Genomic DNA, 27,398 nt, shown 5'->3' with positions numbered 1-27,398 from the left:
CTTCACAGCCAACGCGACAAACGGCTTGGATTTTAAGAGTAACGATGTGGGTGGTTAAATCCACCAGTCAGAGGGCACAGACTGCTCTCGTTCTTTATAATGGCTTTGTGTCACCTCAAACCAAAATCCCACGCTGCCCCCCAGACGTAATGAAAACAAATGATGCAAACTTTGTAGAAACTCATAATATCATGACCTTTATGTGTTAGTAATGAAATATCAATTCTCACACGGCAGCATTGTGAGAATATTACAGTTTAGCCAGGCAGTTATGGCCACCCTTGGATTCTCTGACATATGGGGTGGTGATTATTGTGATGAAATATTAGAGAACATGAACACAGTACCTTAATGTATGATGTTAGGTTAGGTTACATGCCATCACTGAGGACCTGCTTTTAAACCTAAAAGCTGATGGATGCTGGGAAAGTTGAGGGCTGGAGGTTAGGTTTGCAAAGTAATTTCTCTGCCATTAAGGCTGTGTGGGTTGCGTATGTGCATTTGTGTGAGTGTGTTTGAGTACACGTGTGTGTGTGTGTGTAATCATGGGTGTATGTGTTTCTGTGTGTCTGTGTGTGTGAGAAAGAGATGTTTTTTTGTATGTGTGTGTGTTTGTGTGTGCGTGTGCGTATGTGTGTGTGTGCGTGTGTGTATGTGTGTGTGTGTGTGTGTGTGTGTGTGTGTTTGAGAAAGAGATGTTGTTTTGTATGTGTGCGTGTTTGTGTGTGTGCTGTGTGTGTGAGTGTGTGAGTGTGTGTGTGTGTGTGTGTGATAAAGAGATGTTGTTTTGTATGTGTGTGTGTTTGTGTGTGTGCGTATGTGTGTGGTGTGTGTGTGTGTGAGTGTGTGCTGTGTGTGTGAGTGTGTGTGTGTGTGTGTGTGTGTGTGTGTGTGTGTGTGTGTGTGTGTGTGTGTGTGTGTGAGTGTGTGCTGTGTGTGCGTATGTGTGTGGTGTGTGTGTGTGTGTGTGTGTGTGTGTGTGAGTGTGTGCTGTGTGTGTGTATGTGTGTGTGTGTGTGTGTGTGTGTGTGTGTGTGTGTGTGCGTATGTGTGTGGTGTGTGTGTGTGAGTGTGTGCTGTGTGTGTGTATGTGTGTGTGTGTGTGTGTGTGTGTGATAAAGAGATGTTGTTTTGTATGTGTGCGTGTTTGTGTGTGTGCGTATGTGTGTGGTGTGTGTGTGTGTGTGAGTGTGTGCTGTGTGTGCGTATGCGTGTGTGTGTGTGTGTGTGGTCTCTTCTGCACAGCAATCGTCCTTCATGAGGAATGACATAAAATAGGGACAGAAAAAAGAGAGAATGAGCTTTGATGTCTTTACCAGACTGTTCCTTGTGCTGATGATGGGTAGAGTGTCAGTTTATCTCTGCCTCCAAAATCCAGCAGCACCTCACCGAGCCTACATCTTTCAGCTCTACTGCCACCTGCAACAAATACACCTGCTCGCCTTCTCTCTCTCTCTTTCCCTTTATTCTCTGTTTGATTGTTTTTCATAATTCAGCTGTTGTTTTTTTTTTCCCATCGTTCTCATACTGTTTCAAGCCCAGACGTGCTCCAGACAGTTAAACAAACGAATGAAAAATAGAATTTGACAACTGGCTACATCATAGCTGAAACTTCCACCTCCTTCCCTCCTTTCACTGTGAACTCAAAGGGGGCGGAGTCTCCACAGGCATGCTGGGATATCATCAGTGTCTTACTGCATGTCGTCTACACCAAAGAGGCAAATTTTACTGTTTTTGAATTCAAAAGCTGTCATATTGCATAATGGCCGATTGTGCCTTCCAACCACCCCCCTCCCCCCCACTGTTCTCAACAACATTTTCCCTGGTGCATGTTTGCCCAGTTTTGTTTAATTCATGTCCCAAAGCAATTTCTGCCTGCCCAAAGTTTCCATCCTGTTGGATCTTCATCAAGTGTGGTTTGGAGCATTATCTGGTGTGTGGTCACTGCTTCCTCCAGTTACTGTATATTCTCTCCACTCAACACCTGGGGGGGTTTGCATACCTACCAGTCAACATATAGAAAGGGGATTATCAGTGCCTGCACAGACCAGCCCTGCTAGCATCTGTGCCACATGATTCTGTTACGGACACACATGGGTTAGGGCTGTCACACACAGATTGTCACAGGCAAATGGACATGTTGTCTCCTTCTCAAGGGGAAGCTTCACAAAGCCTTACTGGACGACAATGGTAACTCGGGGGCTCTGGGACTGGACTCACTCTTCGTTTTCTTCCTTTCACTAAGAACAGCAACTGATCCTTCAGGATTTTTTCTTTTTTTTTTTTCTGTCGTGGGCGATGTTCTTACCTGGATCCAGCAACCCCCCCCCCCCCCAATCCCAAGTTGTCCAAACCCAACAGAGGGATCAAATGCAGCACTATTATCGCACTTACTGTGAGCCACTGCATTTGTAAAGATCACGTATTGTGAGTTTATTGCTCTGACCGCAAATTGGTTCTGTGTCCCATGTGTATGAGCACACAGTTCAAAGGGCAGCTGGATTTGTGGCCCATCCTCAGCTGGATGGAGATAGAGATTTCGGTCCCCTGCGGGGCCAAGAGAAGATGAGCTCCTCGTTTTCATTTTGCGTTTGATTGGGGGGGGGGGGGGGGGGGTGCGGCACAGCCATAGCCGGGAGCGTCCGCCCCCTCTCCCGCACCGACCCGAGGAGAGGCTGGATCGATGAAACTGGGCACTGCCGGGGCCAGCTCCCTGGGCTCAAAGACAGAAATCCATTCCGGAATGAGGTTTTCCTTCAGAGGTATCAGATATCTTTCTTTTTTTTTTGTAATATCTTTCCTTATTACTCAGCGCTGTTGCTTCCCTGGTATTGATGCGGCCTCCCACCGAGAGGAACACCTTTGAACCGTGCAAGCTTCATGTGAGGAAGCAGAGAAAAGAAATATTAAATTAAAAAAGCTTGTTTTTTTCCCCCTGAGATGAGAAACATAGAGGATTGCCTCAGTGTAGGATCCATGGGGTGTGGACTGTCGTAAGGAACGTTTTATGTCAGGGTCGAGAGAATACATGGTGTTCATACGGCACGATATAAACTGCTCTCATGGATCTTAGTAATGTATCGCAGAAAGCACCATCTATATGTTGCTGTATGTTACAATATGAACTCGAGCAAGGACAAGGAGAACAAAACACGGGTCTACACCAAAAGTTATAACTGCTTACAAGCGCAGAGAGGCCCTGTGTGCTTTGATCTCCCTGACTCTGGAGACATGACTGTGGCAGATGACAGCTTTTGATTTAAAACCGAGATGAAACATCACCAAAAAATGACAAACAAAAATCCCCGAAGACAGAGAAAGCTGAGCAGCAGATTGCCAGGGAGGCAGTGCAGGTTAGCCTGGCTCTGGCTTGTCTGGCAGACAAATCTGGTTGACTGTCAGGGCGCCGTCGGCATATGGCCCACCTGAAGGCCATGGCCCTTTCCTCTGCTGTAACAGACTGCGTGTCTTTCGGTGATAAAGCTGTGCGAACCGGAGCAGACAAGGATGGATGATCCAAACACGCATTATTATGCGCTTAAAAATATATATTTATTTATTATCAGCATTTCAGCATCTTAATTACTTCTCCAAGCAGGTCTGACTAAACAAAGTCATTAATTTTGCAAATGTGAAACGTGGGAAAATTGATGCCGGCAATACAAATTCTCGAGCTGCATGAAAATGGTGATATTTAACAGGAGTCACCTGTCTCCTTCAGGGCTTCACATTTTGGGCAATGATCCATGACTCCTGATTTTTTTCCTCCAGTTCAGAACCATTCAACCCATTTCCTTCTCTGACCCCATCCTCATATGAAAGCATAGTGGGGGGGGGGGGGGTGGTTGGTTGAATGCAGCCTCAGGGCATTATGGGTAATTTGTTTTGTGCAATTGTGTATTGGTATTAATACCCCTTGGTGCAAAATTGCTGTACTTGGACTTTGGACCGTGTTTGTATATGAATTGTATTTTGTCTGTCAAAGTCTGCTCTGATTAATACTCTGTAAACTACCCTGCATAAGACTGGCTGTCAGATAGAGGGATGCATGAGAATATTATGAGAGGAATTAGATTTGGAGAGTTGAGAACTGCCTTAGGAGATACTTAATGGGGATTGGATGGAAAGAGGTTCTTCGCTTTTTAGATTAAGCCCGTTTTTGATTGGGAGAACTGTTTCAGTAGCTGTTTCATCAAAATCTATCGGTGAGCAGTTAGCAATTGTTTGCTTGTGTCTGTCTCTACCAGATACATGGATTTGGTCTGTTCTTTTTTTGGAAATCTATACGGTGTAGCACCACTTGCTATAATGTGCAGACGAACTGTGTTTCCAAAAATGCAGCCATTAATCTGTGAACTTGATTCCAATGGTCACTCAGCTGCTAAACAAAGACCCATTATTTAAGTCCAGCAAATGTCCCCTATCAGGGTAAGCGCCAATATTGGTCTTTTCCTCTCAGATATTATTATGCTTTGCCTATTGTTTCTGGGCCTACACTGTGTATGTAAGTTTCTGGCATTGCCACTAATAACCTCATAGAGGGACATTAAAGAGACAACTGAAATTTGATTGCACTATAACATACACAAGATGTGGTCACATCAGTTGGGGCATGGTGGTTATTCATTAACATATCTTTTAATCAACGAAAGCGGAGACTGATATATTCCGGCTTCATGGTGCCTCAGGTGCTACGATCTTTCCATCTCCCCTCCTATCGCTGTTTCCTCACCCCTCTGCTTGCAGAGCGGTATCCCAGCTCAAGGGCCGGTCCCCGTCACTCTCGGCTCCTCGGTATCCCTCAGATCCACTCTTTGTTTCCTGTTTCCCCACAAATCCCCGCCTGCATGAGGAGGGAGAGGATTCAGACACTCTGTCCTCTCACACCTCTCTCTGTGGAGACGGGCTGTTTGCAGCAGAGGCAGATCCAAAGAGATGCCACTGACCCCCACACACTAATCCCCTCACCACCACACACACACTCTCTCTCACACACATACACCTATACACACACATGTACACCCCTGCCCCCCCCCCCCCCCCCCCCCACACACACACACACACTCGCACTCTCTCTCTCTTTCTCTTTTTCTCTCCCTCTCTCACACATGCACACAAACACTAACACACCACACACTCACTCACACACTCACTCACACACTCATACACACACACAAACACACACACAGAGTCTCTCTCTTTCTCTCTCTCTCTCACACACACACAAACACACACACATAGTCTCTCTCTTTCTCTCTCTCTCACACACACACACACTCTCTCTTTCTCTTTTTCTCTCCCTCTCTCACACATGCACACAAGCACTAACACACACATACACACACACCACACACTTACTCACACACTCATACACACACGCACACACACAAACACACACACACAGTCTCTCTTTCTCTCTCTTTCTCTCTCTCTCTCTCTCACACACACACACACACACACACACACACACACACACACACCCATGGCTCCCATCAGCTGCTCTTGCTCCTATCAAAATTCCACTCCGGTCCCATATCTGGATCAGAGAGGAATTAGGAGTCGGAATGGGGAGAGGCGGTAGGGGGGTGTCTTATCAGAGGCGGAACACACCAGTCCCCACTCAGAACCACGGATGCACTCCCTCCAGCAGATCTCACCACTACAGCTACCCCCACCCCATGCACAGACGAGGGCTGATATTCTTCATTGTCCAGCGAGAAACAATGCAAGTTTCCCCAGCAGCGTTAAACTCATTCGCATAATCGCGCTCAATCCAGGCTATCGGGCCCATCGGGGGGCGAGGGAGGGGGGAGGCCTACCCGAATCTCTTTCCTTTGATAAAAGGACAAAGCATCTGCTGCCGGTCACTGGCCGGGGATCATCGTCCAGTTCAGTTCATATTCAAGTCATTGCGGCATCAGGGACTGTGAGGGAAGCGGGGAAACAATGGGCCGTCCCATCACGCCCTCCCCGGCATGCATGGTCAAACTGATACGGTTTATTACATAATGGACACCACCCCCGAAATTATTTCATACCTCTCTAGGTCCTTTTGGCCATGTGTTACCCCGCTGGCACAAACCAACAGGACATGCCCATGGGGGGGGGGGGGGGGGGGGTGCACTCGGAAGAGAGCCTATTGTGATAGCCAGTCTGCTCAGCAGGCGTGAATGTTCTGCGACTCATGCTGGTATTTCAACAGGTACGCCCCCTTTGTTTCTCTGCAAGTAGAAACAGCGCCCCTTGTGGCCAATGCCTGCACTGCAGCTACGGCACCGATTGGTGATTGGTTGAGTCATTCAGGCACCGCACTGGGTTAACCTCTGCATGGGGTTGGCTGGTTTTATTAGTCAGCAGGAAAAAAAGCAATGACTATATTACGTTGTACTACATGGTGGAGAAGCATTTAAGTGTCAAGCACAAAAAGCTGTGAAGTTTCATGCAATGATGAGGTGAACACAGACTCAAACAAAAACGCATCAGGGTTCTGACCTTTTGTGAACGCATCTGTGCAACACTAGACACACGCTGTCCAGTTATACCACCATAAAAGCAGCTCTCATTCAGAGCGTTACATTATACAGCCCATTTTTAGGCCTCATTTAGGACATGCATTAATCACTTAGCAGCCACAGAGGCTTTGAAGCTGTTTTCCGTCTTTGTTCCTCTTTAAAAATAACAGCGATTATAAGAATCATCAAAATGAATAGCATGAGCGTGTAATTCGGAGAGCTGCTGGAAAAGAGGGCTGCCCTAAAAAACAAAAAAAGGCTCTGTGGATCGGGGCCGTTGGTTTGCATTTTGACCGCGCCTGCACCAGCCTGTGTCCTGACTCGACCCCCATCTCCCTCTCCCTCCCCCCAATATGTGTCTGTTTGCGTGTTTGTGTGTGTGTGTGGGGGGGGGGCTGGGCGGACACGCAGCAGACGGGGGTGGAGCCGCGGGGACTCTGGGCTCCCCTGCTGGGGGGGTTCATGAAATATGTGCTTGGCGTACTGAGACCCACCATCTGGCCGCAGGAAGCGATTGCAAGGAGGGAGAGATCACAACTTCACCCTGAGCAGTTCGAACCCAGGAGACGTAGACCTGCCAGGCAGGGTCACGCTGCCTGGTCACCCCATGGCTGACCGCTAACGACTGGGTCTGGCTGAGGGTAGGGTCTCCATCACCTCCCCGTTACAAGTGAAGTTTTTTTTTTGGATGAAGCATTTGCTTGTGTGGAGCATAGTGGCACACTGATAAAGAGCAGGGCTTGTAACTGAAAGGTTGCTGGCTCGATTCCTTGCTGGGGGTACTGCTGTTGTACCCTTGGGGATGGTAAATCGCCTCAGTAAATATCCAGCTGTATAAGCTGATAAAACGCAGCTCTGGATAGGAGTGTATGCTAAATGACAGTGATGTAATGCTTGTCTGATAAGATGTCAGTAAAACGTCATCATTTATATGTAATACGTCTCACTGAAAGGCTGCACAGTCAGAGGGTATTGCTCACCTCGTTCACGGCAGACGCCCTGACTGATCCCTCATGCGAGCAGAGAGTCACTCTCCCCACCTGACATCGTGACCACTGCACCATAGCAGAGCCGGGCTGGGGTTGCTGTTCTTCTCTTATCATTCATTCATTGTTCACCTCAGCAAGGTCAGCTTACATTGCTCACATCTGACATGTTATGCACCTCTACAGCTGGGACAATGGCAGGCCCAATCGTGATTTGAATTGGCACTTTCCCAATTACAGGTCCAGTCACTGAGCGCCTACTTCACCGCGCATTCCAGATTGAAGCCTGTGTCAACTTTCTAGGAGCACCTGACCGTCCCTCCACGAAAGCTGTGTGAGAGAGATGTCGATGATAACATCATAACTTTCTTTTTGTTGTAGGCGCTTTACGTAGACCTCAGTACTGTACTTTGCTGATTTTTTTCCATCTCTGGCTTTTACAGTTATACTGTCAATAAGGTCAAGAAGGCTGAGGAAAACCAAATCTTCCACTGCAATACAGGAGAGGTAAACCCTCTTCATCGGAAATCACATGTGCTTCAGCCAGCAGCCTGTTGGGGGCAGTGTTGAACCTGTTTCTAGTTGCATGTACCCTTTTAAAACCAAAGTGCAATTGTGTTTATGAGCAGCTACAGCAAGCTGCCTTTTTCTCTTGGGCAGTACACTTTTATCCAAACAAAAATAATTACGTAAATGTACTTGTATTGCTCAGCAATAGTCTTTTAAGTAAAGCAGCTTGATTACTCGATTAAATTACTTTAATGTTCCCACATGAGGATATTCTTTCCACTGCTTGCACAGTGAGGCAGAAAAAAATAAAGACAGCACAAGTTATGAGGTTAGCAAAACAGAAGCCAACAGAAGATGTGTGTGATCCAGCCAATACAATCCAATCAATAGGACAACATTAGCAAACAACCACATTAAGAGAACCGAGGTAAAACATGGGCTGTAAACCATTGCTATCCTCCCAATTGTACTCGAAACAACAGACCGTGTTCCATTACCCATATTCAATTGCTCTCCCCGTCGGTCAGTAAACATGAGCACAGAAACAGGAAACAATTACACTGTGAGCGTGCAGGTTGTGTGGTTTTCTAAAGGACCCAGGATAGAAAGATACCTAGGGGCATCTACCTCTCCTTTTGCCTCTGTAGGAACAGCTGTTTATCTGCAGAGATGAGGGACCAGGGACCAGGGCCACAGAGAGGGCTGTGAGGTATGCATGCTGAAACATCAGGAAAGACAAAAAAAAAAAACACTGAGAAGCCTGGCTTTAAACATGGCCTGTACTGGCATTTTAGCAGATGCTCTTATCCAGAGCAACTTATATCTGTTACATTTTTTTTCCACAAGGTTATCCATTCATGCATCTGGATATTTTACTGTGGATTAAGTACCTTGTCCAAGAGTACAATAGCAATGTCCCAGCTGGAACTCAAACCAGCAACCTTTCAGTTACAAGTCAAGCTCCTTAGCCACTATGCTACACTGCCACCTGTACTCTTGGTCACTTCCCCATTCAGCAAGGCGACCCTCACTACCGCATGCACCCAATAACCCTGAAAACCCCATTCAGAACCTGGCTTGACTGCAAACCAAGCTGTTAATAGGCCCCGGTTTAAATCAGCGCTTTGCAGCTGTCCGCATTCATTTAATTACTTTCAGTAAATACCACCCCTAAATCGAGAACACGGGCCCGTGCAAATTTGCACAAAACGTGCAGTCATTTGCAGCTCCTAATGTCTCAGTGATAATGAAACTAGCTTTCAGCAGCAACAAAACAACCATCAAAACTCTTAAAACTGTGGTACAGAGAGTGCTTCAATAAGGCAATAACATGTTTAATGTTTTTTTTTTTTTCATGAGGCAGCCGTAAGTGTGTTTTGGTTAGAAGAGGAGAACACGAGAAAAAAAAAAGCAACAGACTGCCAATCAGAGGCTGAAACTTCGTAGTATTACAGTATAGCGCTCGGAGCTAAAAGGAGCAGGGAACACACATGACAAGACACCTGTGTTGTTATTGCGAAGCTGTCATCTGTTTCAGGGCAAACAGCGAGGGTTTCCGGAACCGTTAAACAGACGCTACATTGACTTGGCGTAGTCTCCGGCTCACTAAGTGAGACACCCTGAGACAGACTTCTTCTTCCTCTTCTTTTTTTTTTTTTAAACTTATTTATTTTTGTCTCCCTGGGGCTTCACCTGACAGCCCTCTCTACGTTCTGTGGGGCAGGAGCGGAAGTAATTAGTGGGGGAACGGTTCTAATTTGAGGTTGCCAGTCCATTACAGCCAATGATTGCCGAAGCTCACTGCTGTGTTGAATTACGTTTAATTGCCCGATAGAATCTTCCTTTAGAGCTGATGTCAGCCAGCACACTATCTTTCCTGTCGGACTTGGCAGTACCCCCCCCCCACAACACCCCACCCTCCCCCTCCCACACCACCCCACCCTCCCCCTCCCCACCCGCCGTTCCTTTTGTCCTTTCCGAATGTTCTCCTGGCTTTAGCGGCTCTGCCAGGCTCCATTAGATCAACCATTCATCTCCTGCACCATCAGCACACAAACTTCAAACCGCTTTCAGGGGCAGAGCGGCGTGCGAGTCGGGGGATAATCCTGTTTGCAGGAGACGGAGAGGACCGCTCCACCTGTATGTGTGTGCGTGTGTGTGCATTGATGGAAAGGTGTTCTTGTGTTTGTGTGTGTGTGTATGCACTGACATAAAATTATGCTTGTGTTTGTGTGTGTGTATATGCAGTGACGTGAAAGTATGCTTGTGTTTGTGTGTGTGTGTGTTTGTGTGTGTGTGTTTGTATGTATGCATACATATGTGTGTATGTATGGGTGCATGTGTTTCAGTATGTATGTGAATGGGTGTATGTATATGCACATGTGTGGAGGTATGTGTGTCTGCGTGTGCCCGTATGTGTGTGCGTGCATCAATGGACACATGTGCGTGCATGTTTGCGTGTGTGTCTGAGCCTCCTACCTGTGTGCCCTGATCCTCTGCGCCTCGTGAGATGATCACAGTGTATTAAACCACAGCCTCTGTTTGTCTGCCTGCCTCCCTCATGTAGAGTGACGTCAACACCTCTTACATTAAACACAGCCATTACCCACTTACAGAGCTGGGCTAATTCATCCCGAGTGCCTCTCTCAAGAGCACTGCACCAGCGCAGGGGAGACGAGAACCCACAACCTCCCGGCCCTAACTACAGATCCTTGCTGCTCGCATCATAATTACCCGACCGGTCGAGTGCAGGCAATCGCCCGTGTGCTTTGACAATTTTAGGCATTGTTCTGAGACTGACAACATATCTCATATGCTCATCAGGGGAAAATGATACGATTGTGAGAAGAGGATAGAGTGGGGGTGCAGCGGTGGCGAGGGTAAGCGGGTCTACGCAGTCACATGCCGGTGAGTGAAGGAATTTGCGCCGGGCTGTGATCGTCTCCCATGATTTCACGGCCCGTAAATGTACCATTTTTACCTCCTGATTGATTTCGTGTAATTGTCAGGGAGGATTCACGTTGGCGCCCTAATAGCAGAGCGGGCCCTGAAGGATGGAACGGAGATACAGCCAATTACACAGATATGTTGGGCTGAAATAATCAGAATTACAATATGAAAAGGGAACTGTTCCCACCAGAATGTGCTTTTTTATCCCCGCGAAAAAAAAAAAAAAAACTGGGTCATATCATGAGAGACAGGAGGATGAATGGTAATAAATTGCATTCAGAAGGCCGGGAAAATAGGTTTAACCGACCGCTCTGCTGCTGTTTCTCCTGCAAGCTCTCCCTGGAGGAGACCTCCAGCCCTTGAGGACCAGGTAAAACGCAAAACATAAACTACGACAGCGACAAAACAGTCTCAACAGAGTCCACAGTGTGAAGGTCACCCACTGACAAATGTGCACTCAAAACACTCGTGTAGGAAAAATACAACATCTCATTAGTGCTACAACACAATAAGAAATAAAACTCAGAAATATTACGGAATAAAAACCACTAGTTACTTTTTAAAATCCTGGTACAAGTTTACAGATGCCTTCTCTACCTGTAGAAGGCAAAATGCTAACAAAGACTGCATCACTATTCTAAATGCTTTTGACAGAAAGATTTTTTGATATATGCTGACCCCATGTTGCCCACGGTGGCAATTAGCAGTCTCTCTCCCCTACTCACTACATGTCTGTTTTGCTTGTCTAGCGCGCACTTGACACCATGCACGATACAAAGAATGGAAAATAATTGCTTCCTGCTTCTCTTTCAAGTCATCAAAGGGTTAACAACAACAGTAGCTCATCTGTCAGAGCAATTCAAGTTCGTATCCCCCCCCCCCCCATCCCCCCACCAACCCCCCCCCCCCCCTCACTCGGGAGAGTAGCACTCCAGGTAAGTACACATGCATTAGGGACCTCTCTGGCTGAAGGGTCCGTCGAGTTACACAAGAGATTAGCGGCCGTCAGCTCAGCCAAGGCCCTGAATTTCAGAGCAGCCTGTGAGGAGAGTTGAGGAGCTTTGCTTCGTTAGGGCCGTGCACGGAATAAAGCAAGAATATCCAGAAATTTGCTCCTATTCACAGAACAGGGCCATGGGAGGCTGCCATCTATGCCATAAGACTCGGAGACTGGAGCAATAATGTAATATCAGAACAGTAATGTAATATGCGTTGTTGTTGTTGTTGGGTTATGTTGCAGGTGAGAGGTGTGTGTTACAGCGAATAAACCACACGGAGCATACACAGCAGCCCTTTCAGAATCTGGACTAATGTTTAGACAGCACTCAACGATCCCAGAATATCAACTTCAAGGCAAAACTAATCAACAACATCCCTTCAGGATAACAAACCTTTTAGTGTTTCGAACAGAAGAACATGCTTGAACACAGCTTTAAATCTTACACTAATTAGCCAGCTAGCTAGGTAACCTATGGTTAGTCTTGGCACTGGAAGCCAACCTCATAGGTTGTTCTAGCATTAGCTAGTTAGCCAGCTAGCTACCTATCATTAGTTTCTAATAGTATTGGTGTGACCTCCCCTTCTTGGTCCAGCCCACTGCCCCAGGTATTGCGCAGGAGGTAGATGGATAAGTGTGTATCTTAAAGAAGAGACACCGTTGATGGGCGATTTGGAGTGGCTGTAGTTAGCCGTGTGCTTGAATGTGTGTCTGAGCCTCCTACCTGTGTGCCCTGATCCCCTGCGCCTCGTGAGATGATCACAGCGCATTAAACCGCAGCCTCTGTCTGCCTGCCTGCCTCCCTCATGCATGAGTGACGTCTGCGCCTCTTACATTAAACACAACCGTAACCCACTTACAGAGCCGGGCTAATTCATCCCGAGTGCCTCTCTCAAGAGCACTGCACCAGCGAAGGAGGAACGAGAACCCACAAGCTCCCGGCCCCCCTCCCGTATCGCTCATGCAGAGTGACATCTTCGGCTCTTTCATACGGCATTCACCTCAGCATCGCGGATGCTGATTGGCTGGTAGAAGACAGAGGACGAGATGGAGACGTGCTGAAGTTTCGCCCCTGGTTGATTGTCCAAATTACTGCACAGAAAATGGAAGGATGAACAAATACATTTGCCAATGAAAAGAGCCGCTCTGTTGCAAAAGAGTGCAAGTCTAGTGAAAGCAAAACAGGTTTTGCCAGAAGTCCCAGTGCAAGCCCCACTGAGTCATTACAGCACCTGGAGTAATACAAGTTATTTAAAGTTATGCTGCGGTAAAAAAAAAAAAGTCTTTTTTTTTTTTTTAGATTGAATTAGAAAGCAAAGGATAACGATTAAGTGTGCAATTTTTTCCAGCCAGATTTCCCCACGGACAGCGGGGCCCTCAGCTCTTCGGTTCCTGTCTCCGCGCAACACAGTAAGCAAGTGCAGATTCGTCTTAATGAATCAAACAGGAACAGAAGTGTTAGGCGCAAGGAGCTCTGCAGAAGGTGACATGTAATTAACTTCAAGCAATAACCTTTTGTCTCCCCTCCACTAACGCAAACCATCAGACGTCTGAGGTATTTATGCCTCTTTGTCCCTGTTTCTCAGTGTACCTTAGCATTTCCAGTTTGATTTCATAAAAATAAATAAATAAATAAATAAAACAGGTAATAAACAGGGGTGTGTCAACAGTGTTGACTGGGTAGGCAGTGTAGCACAGTGCTAAGGAGTTAGGGCTCGTAATCGAAAGCTTGCTGGTTTGATTCCCCACTGTGGCACTGATACTGTACCCTTGGCCAAGGTACTTAACCCCACAATTGCGTCAGTAAATATCCAGCATGTTTAAATGGACAATATGTAAAAACTGTAACCCATATTAAGTCGCTCTGGATAAGAGCGTCTGCTAAATGACGGTAATGCAACGTAATGATGCCACATGAAGCCGCTCTTCGCAGGAAGTCACGGCGATTGTGAGAAGGCGTATTTTCGGATGATGATTGATCGCTTACGCGAAAGCAAAGGCAGATTACATCAGGGCGCCGGGGCCCGGGACCGGAACAATAACAAGCGGTGTGTCATAAAGACGAGACGGCGATGATGGGCAATCCGGGGCGGCTGCGGTTAGCGCCGGCGTGCATGCACTGCCACCCGGGCGTCCCAGAGGAACCAATTACACCCCGGGATCTGACACCGGAGCGGGGGGGGTGGGGGGGGCCTAGTTCATCCGCGACCAAACACACCGGGAGCGTTTTGATTGGACTGACTCGGTATCCGATACCATTACTCCTCTCTGTCATCGCTCCGAGCTGAGCAGAAACGACGGCGAGCGGGTTTGACTTGAAGTGGAGGAGTCTGGGAAATGAGAACGACAGAGGAGGGGGAAAAAGCAGCCTGATGACACGCATTTGGTGTTTGTTTTTTTGTTTGCTGTATTTTAGGATTGTAATCAGCTCGCTACAGCGCAGATTCTGAAAGCAGAGCTGAAAATGTGATCATACATGCTCTTTATGAGTCAATCCCAGATTCTTAAAAAAGCTTTATTCTTCCTTAAAAAAATCTTCTTTGCATGGATGACATTTCAGGAACAGCAGTTGAGAAAACCATCTACATTCTTTTTCAAAGATGTCTGCCTTTATCATTACACAAAACTACCTAGTTAGCCAGTTTGCAAGTTTAGTTTTTTTCTTGTCTTTGTTTGTCAGCATAACTTTCCAGTTTCACTCACTGTTGTGGTCCTGTCAGATTCAGTCAGCTTTTTAGCTATTGTTTCCAGTTGCCAGTTGGGCGTGCGTTTCTTTATGTTTTGCTTATGCTTGCAATGAAATTAACGATGCTAAGATAAGAAGAATATGGTATACTGTGATTATACACATGATTGGAATACTAAATTGACCAATCAGAGAAAAGGACTGGAGCTAACTCTTTTATAAAACAAGCATGTAGCCCCGAAGCTGGAGCGTATGCACCATTCTCCATGGCTGTATGAGGAAAACTGCAGACAACATTGGCCTGGGTCAAAGCTGAAAAGGCCTGAAGCCAAAATGATCAAAAGTTCTTAGATGTTATTACATTTGTTCTTGTGCTTGCTCTTCCGAGAGGTTCAAATGCATAACTGATGTCGGATTCATCAAGAGTGTACGGATTCACGTTCTTTGATACGGAGGTCACGGCCTTTGTCTGCTGTTTGAAATGAATAATTTTCTGGAACATTTCAGCATTCCCTCTAATGCCAGCAAGAGCAAAAAAGTACATATTCATCTAACTTGTGGGAGTCTTTCAGGTTCTTGCTAATGTTTTTCTATGTCATTTCTTCTGCCCACTGCTCTGTATTCTCGCCAAACCACACAGACCTGGACTAATTGTTTAATATTCCGTGGGGGATTTTTATGGCAGGAGATGTGCTCTGGACTGTGATGATGTAAGAGGGCCCAGCTGTTGATTTCCACATAAATTATTAATATCTGTGTGCATACACTGAGGAGGCATAATAGATGGCCATGTCTGGCGAGCCCGTGTTTGTTCTGGGAGTTTAAATCAAGGTCTGAGCTGTGTGAGGGCCTCATTGCCCTTGCCAAGTGGAAGTAAGCACCGGTCACTCCCACTTTGGATGTATAGGAGTTTGAGGTGTTAAGGAGAAATTCAAGAGAAACTTCAGGTTTTAGCTTTGAGGAAAACAGTATTCAGACAACATATGGTTATCTGTTAAAATCACATCATGGTCTGTTTTTAGACATCTGAGTGGTTGGGGCTGCACAAGCGGGTGGGGGGTAGGGGGCATGGGGGTTTGCTCTGAAGGTATGTCTCTGAAGGAAAACACATGTAATGAGGAGCAGTAGTTTGGTGATCAATTGCTTTTTTCAAAAACATTGTAGTTTCTCTTGAACTTTTGTTAGTTTTGGGAAAGCAGAATTAAAATGTTAAGCAGCCACACTTGTTCGAAGTCTCAGAGCACAGTAGTGTCTTTAGCAAGGCTGTTGTGATTTAAAGTATTCATTAAGCAATTAGGCGTTTGGACATGAAAATCTCGACCACTGACTCGGCAAACCACAGAGGACCCTTACCCCCCTGTGGTGCCGAAGTCTACCCTAAGGGGAGAAACACATTTTTACACTTTGTGGATTTTTATTTTTCAAAAAAAACTTGTCTGCCTTTGCCAAAATTAGGTCTAGCGGTGAAGCAGTTGACACAACATCACTTTAAAGCTTTAGCCATAGCTAAAGGGCTACCGACATGCTTGCACACAGAGCCCTTTAGATGCCCACCAATGCCACCACAGGGGGTGGCTGAGAGTCTCTGTGGGACCATGAAATCCCACAGACATTTTAAGGATCCATGTCACACTCAAACTTGTCCCCTCGAAGGGTTGAGCCAAGGTGCTTAACTCACAAACTTGAGAAACAGCTTCTGGAATATTCCGCTCAGGGAGAGTAAACCATTCCTCTCGGTCCTCTGGTGCGTTCGGCACAGGGTCGCCACGGTTACACGCAGCACCTTGCCCAAAGATTACATGGATTCCAAACAAAAACACCCCCCCCCCCCCCCCCCCCCCCCAACAACCACCACCATCACAATTTCCCATTACTGCATGTCCCTTTATCGGACCAACAGGGATCTCTGCACCACCAGGCCATCACACTAATGGCAGTAATTAAAATCCTTTTTGGTGGGGGGGGGGGTGGGGGTGACTCCCGGGTTGGTGTAGCAGCTCAGGGAGGATCTGGATGAATGAGGAAAGGTAACGGAGATTAAAGCGAGGTGTCTAAAAGGCCAAAGGGCTATCCTCACAGGTGCAGACAGATAATGACTCACCTTTCTCTCACCCATTAGCGGGAAGTGGAGGGAACGCAGGACAGAGCTGCTGTCATCTAAAAGCATTCATGTCTGATGTTGCATTTACCACCAGAACCTGGCCGTACCATTGTCATGCCCACATTACTTTCTCTTGTATCTGAGCTTTGCATTGATTGTGTCAGAGCACAGGCACAGACTCAAATGCAGACCAAGAGTACTCAGGTTCCAAACGGTTTATTGAAATTGTAGGGCAAGTTTGTAGTGGCAGAACAGGCAGAGTCAAAAACCAGGATGGCAGTCCGAGGCAGAATCAACAAGGAGCAGGGATCAAAAAACAGGAACAGCCTGGATCAAACCGGGCAGGCAGTGGAAAATAGTTTTATTCTATGGTCCTCTTCAGTGTCACACTTCAGTTATGATGACATGTTGAAACATTAGGGGAGGAACAGGTAATCTAAACTGTAAATGATTAAATAAATGAGATGATCATGTAAATAGTAATCTGTATTGTCAAATAAAAATCATAATTAGCAGATTTTAAATGTCCACAAATTCAGTTCTCCTCCCAATTAATACTGAGTCTTCACAATGTGTCCTTTAATTGTATAACATTCTGACTCCATAGACTTGCATTATATGAATATATTACATGCAGCTAATATTTGTAGGATTATTTCAGGTGCATCTCAGGATTTTTCAAGGGCTATTCCTAATTGACAACTCTTGATTTGATCTGTATTGAAAAAGGGTCTCAATCATCAGTCAGCCAATAATACTGCAGTGTGCAACTGGAGTGTGGGACTGGGACAGGAGCACTATCATTTTGTGAGTCTGCACTGTAAGCCTTTTTTGCACCTGGACACCAGGGGCTTTGAGTGGTTAAATAAACAGCATAGATGAAAATATAAAATTCAGGAAAATGCATTAAAAATGGGAAATTAACAGAATATAAACACAATGAGGCCAGATCACTCCATGGTAAAATAAAGGAACAGTCGCAGAACCCACAGGGCATCTGGTCAGAGTAGAGCATAGAAGCATAGTGTGCAGACTTGACAAAAACAAAAAGAACCAAATAACACATTGAACATCATGATTTATAGTCTGCCCTGCCCTGATGCCCCTTCAAGCTAACTGATCAAATTACTTTTTGGCATGCTATACAACCTATCTGATGAGAAACTGAGAGAAAGCTGAGCTTAAATCAAACCAACGAATTGTCTTGATCTTGATGGTCCCCCTTTAATATCTTGATGTTCCCGCTTTAGGACAGATAGCATGTGGGCCTAATTTCTAAGGCAGGTAACAGGCGCGGTAGTCATATCACTGCTCACTCCAACACAACCCCCAATTCTGAGGCACAAGTCTTTCAAATGTAAACGGCAAAATCAGAATTTTACTGGGATAGACTCATTTTATATGGTGAACAGATTACTATCACACACTTCACACAGAACCAAGGCCTTATTGTGACAAATTCCCCCCAAAAAAGGAAATTTCATCATTGTGCATTATCTGAAAGTACACAGTCCGTTTTCTGAATTAATGTTATTTTCAAGTAATACATTCTGTTCCTTGTATTATTTAACACATGCAGACACCCATGCAGTGTTGACCATAGGCTGGTGTGGGAGAAAGTGTAGGGGAAAGGGCATAAACCCCACCCAACACGGGTAATTGGACAACACCATTGGTTGAAGCTGTGCAAGAAAGACCGGCAATCCTGCAAAACTCAGATGTGATTTTTAAAATCTCTTTTTAAGGCGCTTTATTATTACAGGCTCTGACGATCTTCATTCCGCTTGAAAAGATCTGTGTTCTTTGAGTTCTACCAAGCTAAATTGTAACTGTCACAGTACAAGTAAAAAAAAAATAAAGATTACCTTCAGAGATTATGGCTTACTTTCCTATTTATACTCACTTCAGGCCAAACTGAAAACCAGTAATTACTATTATTATAACGAGTCACCTCTTAAAGGACCATTTTTTAAAGATAGGTACTGAGCCTCTCACTATTATTATTGGAAAGAGTAGGCGGAGGGGAGTGGGAAAAAAAAAATTTGATGGGGAGGAAATTAGACTTATCTGCTGATAAGGTGAACCCAGCTTCTGTTCCTACTTGTAAAATGGGAATCAAAGTAATAATTATTTGCCTGCTTCCACACTGTATATTTTTGGGCCCCCCATTCATCTTTCAGAGTGCTCTTTCCAAAGACACGGCCATTATTTTAAGTGCTGGACTTTTTCCTTAACGGTGCAAGATGCTCATGTTCTTTCTGCCGAAATGAAGAATGGCACCTGGAAAAAAAAAAAAGAGAGAGAGAGCGCTATCGATTTTGGAAGCTTCATCTTGGAGATGTGAAATCCAGCAATGCACAGCATTCTGGCAATCAGGGCTGTCAGCGAACATTACTGCCCAAGTTTTATTTTCATTATGTGACATTATACGGGTCCTTTTTCTCACTGTTTACGCTCTGTCTCTCTGTCTCTGTTTTTTTTTTTTTTTTTTTGGTGTGCTTTGAAATAAACATAATTTATGAACGGGACTGCGCTCCGGCAGTTATTCACGTTGAGGAAATCGTGGAGCACCGCCCGAATATGCACAGAGCGCAGATGGGAATGCATCACTTAGGCCGAGGGTTATTTGGCTCCCGCGGGGCCCAGCTCATTTTTGGGATTGACGCGAGGCAGAAGGCGAGAGAGTCGAGACCCCTCCCGACCCTCTCGCCCCCACCCCCCCCCCCCCCACCCCCCACACTGCGCTCCTAATGGGATGTCTGCCTGTCAAGCCATTTCATGTGCTCCACTGACCTCGGCTCTATTCTGGAAAGCGAAAAGGCAAACTGCCTCCATTCGCCACAGCCTTCCACATAAACAGCAGAATGCAAGGGCCCATTAGCCAATAAATGTCCAGGAACTGTGAGAGGAGACGCTTTCAGCAGGAAGCCGCCGCCACTGATTCTGACGCAAAGTGCGGTTCTTAAAAAACAGACGTTTTTCTATGACATGATTAAGGGGGTTGCGTCATATTGCATTGCGGTTGCATATCTGGGAAAAACACAGGCTCTTGATTAACACGGATCCCTTTGCCTGCTGTACGTTCCTGAACCCTTGCTGTGAAAACCACTTAGAACAGAATTATTACGAGATATAGTCCAAACACCAACCCCTGGATTCAATTAGCATTTGCCCTTAACTTTGACTCACAATTACACAATCACTTTTTTTCTTCAAGAACACAGATTGGTGAGTTCAGTAAAACCCATTATGTTTGTATTCTTAAATCTGTAACCCCTCCATTTATGTGAAAGCCAAGGTTAAGGAGGAGCGGTGGTTCAGAGCAGGGGAAGGCAGACAGAGGCATTCTGTTGTGTTAAATAAGTAATGCTATATGTTGCGGGGACTGGTTTCTAGCAAACATTGATTTGATTCTGTTGGAGCGGTATTATTGTTTCCTCTCTTGGGCTGCCTATAAAAGTGAGTAGAAAACATAAAACCCAGTCTGCTCCAACCTAATCCAATGCGCCCAACCCTCTATACCCTGACTCACCTTGACCCCAAGCTGTTTAACCGCAAACCACTCAGTAATAACCACTGTACCCCTGACTCACTTAACCCCAACCTGTTTAAACTCAAGCCACTCAGTCTCGACCACTAAACCCTGACTCACTCAGCCCCACTCTAATCAGGCACAACCCACTCAACCACAATCTGAGCATCAAAATTTCGCTGTGCAGTAATTACAGCAATGGAAGCATGCAGGTTTCCAACAGCTTTCCGTGAAGGAGGAACTTGTTTTTAATTTGTTCCAAGTATGTTCTGAGCCTGCCGCACACATTGTGATGTCACATAGGCATGGAATGTGGTGGCAACGTTGCAGACACGCTGTGAGAATGTTACACATGCGCAATAGTGTGGTTTGATGCTGTGTCGCAGGAGTAAGTCCGTTTTATACAGTGAGGATGAACACTACGAAGGCAGACAAAAGAGGGATCAACCAGGCCACCACGATAGAAGGCGACAGTGAACACCCCAGCACGGGGAATCTTATTTTATAGGTGAACATTAGCCCTGTCACTGTTGGTGTTGTAATGTAGGCGTGGGTAGACGATTGTGACCTGCTAAATTTGTCTGATTTGCCACAACAGTGGAGAAGGCAGCAAATTAAAAAGTGCAGGAGGAAACACCATGAAGGATGAAAGCTACATCAACAGAGAACAGGAGAGAGAATATTACATTCCTGCTCTGCATACTACTCCATTTTCTACAATAAAAAGAGATCGATCTGGGGTTAGCATGGTGCTAAAAATGTCTGCTCATTTTGCAAAGTATCCTAACTGGCTCACTGTACCCTTGTGTGTGTGTGTGTGTGTGTGTGTGTGTGTGTGTGTGTGAGAGAGAGAGAGAGAGAGAGAGAGAGACTAAATACCTCATATACCTACAACTGCACCACCCAGGATTAAAACTGTTACACCCTACAACCGTCTGGTTTTAAAGCAAATTTTTTTTTTCCCCATATTCCTAGGGTTACATGTCATGTCCAGTTACCCAAGACATTTGCAGTGGCACCCTCTCAGCCCTGTAATTTCACATTGCAAAGCTCTGTCTGGCTTTTCACCGGTATCCCGCAGGAAACAGACACTGCAGAGAGGTTAGCACCACACACCATTCACCCGACGCCCCGCACTGGTGTGCTCGGCTGAAGCGTGACAGTGCGCGAATCTATGAAATTGAAATCTTTCTGGATTAGTTAATTTCACGGCTTTAGCGTGGAGCCTCCTTCCGAATGAAAAACGAGAGAAGGCAAAATGTTTTTTTTTTTAAACACGTGTAAGGGCAAGATTTGATCCTCATGCAACTGAGGAAAAAAGAGCCACATTATGCAATTAGGCTGCAAATGTGGGGGGGCTCTCCTGTGGGAACCAAGGTCCGGTAGAAAACCACCTGGGCTGCGGGTGAGAGGAGCTGCCTTTTTTTCCACGGCTTAATCCACACTGACCGGAGTCTTTGTTGCTCCTGCTATCTCCTCCAAGTTATCAGCGGCCGCAGCCAGCACTTGTGTGCAAAGAGGAGCCTCTCCACAGCTCTGCAATCTGAGATAAAAGGCTGATGGGGTGAACGTTTAATTCCCCGCCACCAGGGCCCCCGAGCGGCACGCGGTTTAAGGGAAACGACAGGAACAGCATGCAAGGTGCGTGTATAAGTGAGTGTGTGTGTCTGTGTGTGTGTGTGTGTGTGTGTGTGTGCGTGTGTGTGTGTGTGTGTGTGTGTTTCTGCAGAGGGAGGTGTGTATGTGCACGTGCATGTGCATGTGTGTTTGTGTAGAAGGCTGTTTGTGTCTATGTGTGTCTTTAGCATGTGTGCATCTGTGTGTGTGTGTGTATCTATGTGTGTGTTTGTGTAGAGGGGTGTGTGTATGTGCATGTGCATGTATGTACGTGTGTTTGTGTAGAGGGCTGTTTGTGTGTATGTGTGTCTGTAGTGTGTGTGCATCTGTGTGTGTGTGTGCATACGTGTGTGTTTGTGCAGAGGGCTGTTTGTGTGTATGTGTGTCTTTACGCGTGTGTACGTCTGTGTGTGTGTGTGTGTGTGTGTGCATCTGTATGTGTGTGTGTTTGTGTAGATGGAAGTGTGTGTTTGGGAGAAAGGAGGAAGCAGAAAGCTTTAGCTGCAGATTTACACTCTTAATTAGATCCTGCCAAAAAAAGCTTATTTCCATCTGTGCTCCAGTAGCCCCCTGTTAAACAAGAGGAAGAGCAAAGGCCATTGGTGTGAAAACAGGAGGATGGTGTGTGTTGGGGGGGGGGGGGGGGGGGGGGCAGTGGAAGACATTTGTCTTTGTGCTCTGTGTGTGGGTGGGTGGGTGTTTTGGCTGGTTAAAGACCGAGCTGGGAGAGATGACATACGAGTAACACATAAGAAAGGCCCTTTTAACACTTGCTGTGAATTATGAACATACATGTACTGATTAAATCATTTTACAGGTGTCTCACATTTACACTCACCTTGCTCACTCCCCCGAGGTGCGCCTGTGTCACTTGGTCAATTACAAAGAGGAAACAAAACAAAAACAGAACGAAAACAGTATGCTGTAATAAAGCAAACCCTGGTCCCTGAGCTCCACAGATGTTTTCTTCTATTGGATTAATAGCGGCACAAAATGACTGCAGGCTACGATTGGTGTGCACAGAATTTCGCTGTTTGGAGAGACTCAGAAAGTTCCTCAGAATCTGGCCCTTCAAGGGACTGACACCTGGCTGGGCCGCTACAGCGTGCTTTCTCAAAGGAAACCCAAAGGCCCCACAGAGCTTGAGTGCCTGGCTAATGAATTTTGGAGGGCTGTAAAGTTAACGCCTTTCTCTGGCAAGCTGAACGAGAGACAAAGATGGAAGACGAGCATGATGGTAAAAAGGAATGGAGGGAGCTGTATCCCTCTTTTAAAAGATTTTATTAGGGAATCTGTCTGCTGGATTCACGTCAGGCAGTAAAAGAAAGGAATTAATCCTCAATCACCTTTTATACTCGCTAATCACCACATATTGGGCTGTTTTCACAAGACCAAACTTGGGAGAAATTTATAGACTTTTTTCAGTCTTTCATGTGTGATTGTTTCATGCTCTTAAACGATATGAACGTCCACTTTCAACAGCTCCATTCTGAATTATCGCTGCAGGAAATAATCTCTGTTCTTTTAATGTATTTGTGTTCATTAATTAATAACAGCAGAACTGCTGCCATTTCAGAGTTAAAACTGCTTCATCTAAATGTTGAATTTATCATCAATGTGGAAACATTCGTTAAAAGTAGCTTCAACATACACACGCGCACCCACACACACGCACACACACACACGCATGCCAGCACTCAAACACACATATGCATTCCACACTCTTACAACACACACTAACACACACACACTCGCATACACTCACATGCATGCACACACACCTACGCATGCACACACACTCATGCACACATGCACACACTCAAACACACACATGCACACACACACACACATGCACACATGCACACACAGATACACACACTTACATAAGGTGAAAATGTAGTGTTTATAATGGCTCTGTGTGCTACATCTGCCTCTGATGTGATCTGTTGTGATCTGACTGAGAGGTAGCTTGTGTTTTGAGCTCTTTTTGCTTCTGTTCTGGTTCGAGGTGTCTTGCAGCAGTGCAAAAGACCATTAGAAAGAGATACCCCAACTCACTGCAATGAGATAGTCTGCAGCATGTTAAGTTTGAGCTTGTGCCTCCCAGTATTTTTTACTGCAATTGTTCAAAAAAAGCTAAAAAGGAACAAAAACTCAAAGACGCAATTGTATTTTAATGCATACAATATTTATACTTCCTAATTAAGAGAATTCCAGAACATTTTCTCTTATCGGCTCACATTTTGACACGTTCATTTGGAATTTTAATTTCACATTTCCGAGGCTAATTAGAGGGAGAGCGCCGGTCCCTCAGCAAGGAGCTGCGAAGGTCACTTTGGTGTACTAAACAGATAATTTTTTTTTTTTCTTGCAGGCAGAAGTTCCTGAAATCTAATTTAGTCCAAATTGGTCCTCAATCCTCATTAATCTTCCTGAGAGTGATCAGAGAAGCTGCACGGAGAGAACCAGGCCTTTATTCAAGTGCGCATCGGGGGTGGGGGGGTGCAGGGTTGGTGGTGGGGGGATCACTGTGATCTGGCCACAGCTCCGCTCCAGGGCTGCTGGATGACAGAGAGGATGACGAGCCTTTGAAGATGCAGGCGATCCAATGGGGACCTCGGTGAGCTGTGCTTACTCTCTGTCAGGCAGTGACAACTTAATATACACACACTGGAAATTTGTAGAAAAATACAAATGCATAATTTATCTATGAGTAAAAGATGTAAATACATGCTTGTATTACTTGACAAACACACACGCACACGTGCACACATACACACAGACATATTTTGTATGAGACTGAATATTTAATAGTGACTTCAATTTAACATATTATCAATCTATTTGAGATCAGTTAAGCATTTCATATACTATATACACAACAGCAGAGCTCCACCTATGATTAAAACTATTAAACCCCACAACCTACTGGTTTTAAAGATCTGGTGAAATAGTTCCATGTCCCCAGACGCCTTTCACAATTTTCAAATCATGCAGCCCTCTAGAGTTTGCATTCTGTGGAACAGCTTCTCATATTTTGCTTCTTCTTGTTCTGACATGTACAGAGTTACTCTGTAACTTGGTATCTCACTTCTCCCTCTCTCTTTCCTGCACGATTTTCTTGAGGAAGCTTCAGGCGCAGGCATCAGGAGTGCTGGAGAGAGTCGCCCCTCACCTGGTGCGTGTGTGCTGCATCCACAGAGGTTCTGTTGATGGGTGTGACATCACTGTAGAGAAAGCGGAGAGGTGTTTCTTCAGGATGGCTGCACAGCACCTGGAGGCTATGTGCTGGATTTGGGTTTCATGACCATGCGTGGTAATGGATCAGCTTACTCCACGCCCAGTGGCACTCAGCTTAGCCTACAGCTGCCGTTTTATGAAAATTATATCACACAGCAGTGCAGACCCACTACCGTGCTTGATTCATGACCCTATTTTATAGGCAACACAGGCACAACCTTCTGTAGCCTCTACAAAACAAGACATACATGGGGACAACACACACACACACACACACACGCGCGCGCGCACACGCACACACACACACACACAATCATGCATGCACGCACACACACACATGCACAGGCACACACAGACACACACATGCACACACATGCACTTGTACACACACATGCACACACATGCACACACATGCACTTGTACACACACATGCACACGCACACACACACACGCACACACAAACACACACACTTGCAAGCACACATACATGCACACATGCACACACACACACACACACACACACACACACACACACGACACATCCACACAGTATGGGTTTGTTGGCCTGAACAGGTGACTTCCCCTTCCTCCTTGCTGATGCTTAATGCCATCTCAAACTTTATACAAAGTTGTTCCAATGTTACAAAGCTACACTTTGTCACACTTCATAACAATGTTACAAGAACATATTTTGTGAGCCACATTCCCTCATTGCATCAAGACCACTGTTACACGAAAGTTTCGCCGCCCCTTTGAGGTGTCCTTGACCGCCATGCGCGGGTGGGGGCGGGAGGCCATATGCGTCCGTCGTCAAGCGAGACGTCCGCAATCAGCCCCCGTGTCTGTTCCGTGGGACGGGGGTCAGGCGAGAGCGGCCGAACCCAGCTGTTCCGACAGACATCCGGGCCCCTGGTGGGACCCGCTGCAAATCACAGGGTAAATAATAACCCTCCCTCCAATCTGCCCCGGAAATGAGCTCAAACCCTGGCCGCTCGCTGACAGACCAAACAGACCCGAGCAGAAACCCGCGCGTCGCTCCGGAACAAGGACACCTTTCAAGAGACACGCACCTGAGGGGGGGAGGGTGTCCCTCCCCTCATTCGCGTCTGCAAACACTGCTCATCTGAGACGTCAATCTAGGCAAACACAGTCCGAGACAGGGGGCGTCTGAAAATATCCTCAGAGTTCCAGTAAGGTCACATCACACATCCCACAGCCACACAGAGAACACTTACACACACACACACACACACACACACACACACACACACACACACACACACACACACACACACACAGACGAACATTCTCATTTAGATGTATTTATTCCTTGGGTATATTTATCATGGACAGCATACAGCTACAAACATTTGTGACATGTAAGGCCGTGTATTTGCATTCTGTATAGCTACAGGCTAATTCCCACGGTTTTTAGACAAGTGATTAGGACAGCAGTGTGAAAAAGTGGTTAGGGAGCTAGACCAGGAAGTGGTTAACAGCATCTGGTAAGCAAATTAATTATACAATTTATTTCATTAGATATGATTTTCCATGCAATCAGAGTGTGAAGGTTGTGACTGATGTGATCATAGCAATACTTTTATATGGCCCTGAGTCCGATGAAGGGATTGCCATTAACCGAAGATTTTGACCCCCCAATTTGGCCAAAATAAACTGAGAAAAGAAAGGGTGGGGGGTGGGGTGGAGGAGGGATGATGTGAACAGTTGACAAAAGGAAGTGGTAAGTGGAATGTTTTTATAGCTGTGGATGAGATTCAGTTGTCTAGGTTTGATTAATTGCACAGGAACTGTCTAAAAATTATCCTCCTGAATCTTCATTTGGAACTTCAGTAATGTGCTTACTGAGTTTCAGTTCTCTGAAACTACAGAGAACATTGCCGGTTGTGCTGCATTGGACAAATAAAGCTGCTTAGAATAATATTAAAAATATATATATATGTTTTCAAAATGGCAGGATGTGACAAGGTCACAGGTCATGAGCTTTTCAAATGGTCCTCTACTTTATATCTCCTCTATAATCAGCATTAAACAACATTGGATGTACTTCTGTATTACAGTTATACATTGATATAATATGCCGTTAGCAATGGCCAGCCAAATGCTTCTCATTAGGCTCAATAAAATTATAGAATGATCATTTTTCTTGCTGCAGTGATCTCTCTATGCACAAAAAATCAAAATCTAGAAATCTACAACCTTAAAAATCAAAAGGCATAAAAATGTAAGAGAGTAACAGGAGGGACTTCA

The sequence above is a fragment of the Megalops cyprinoides genome, chromosome 2, assembly GCF_013368585.1.
Source record: "Megalops cyprinoides isolate fMegCyp1 chromosome 2, fMegCyp1.pri, whole genome shotgun sequence".
Taxonomy (NCBI): Eukaryota; Metazoa; Chordata; class Actinopteri; order Elopiformes; family Megalopidae; genus Megalops; species Megalops cyprinoides.
Note: the sequence above shows the minus strand (reverse complement) of the source record.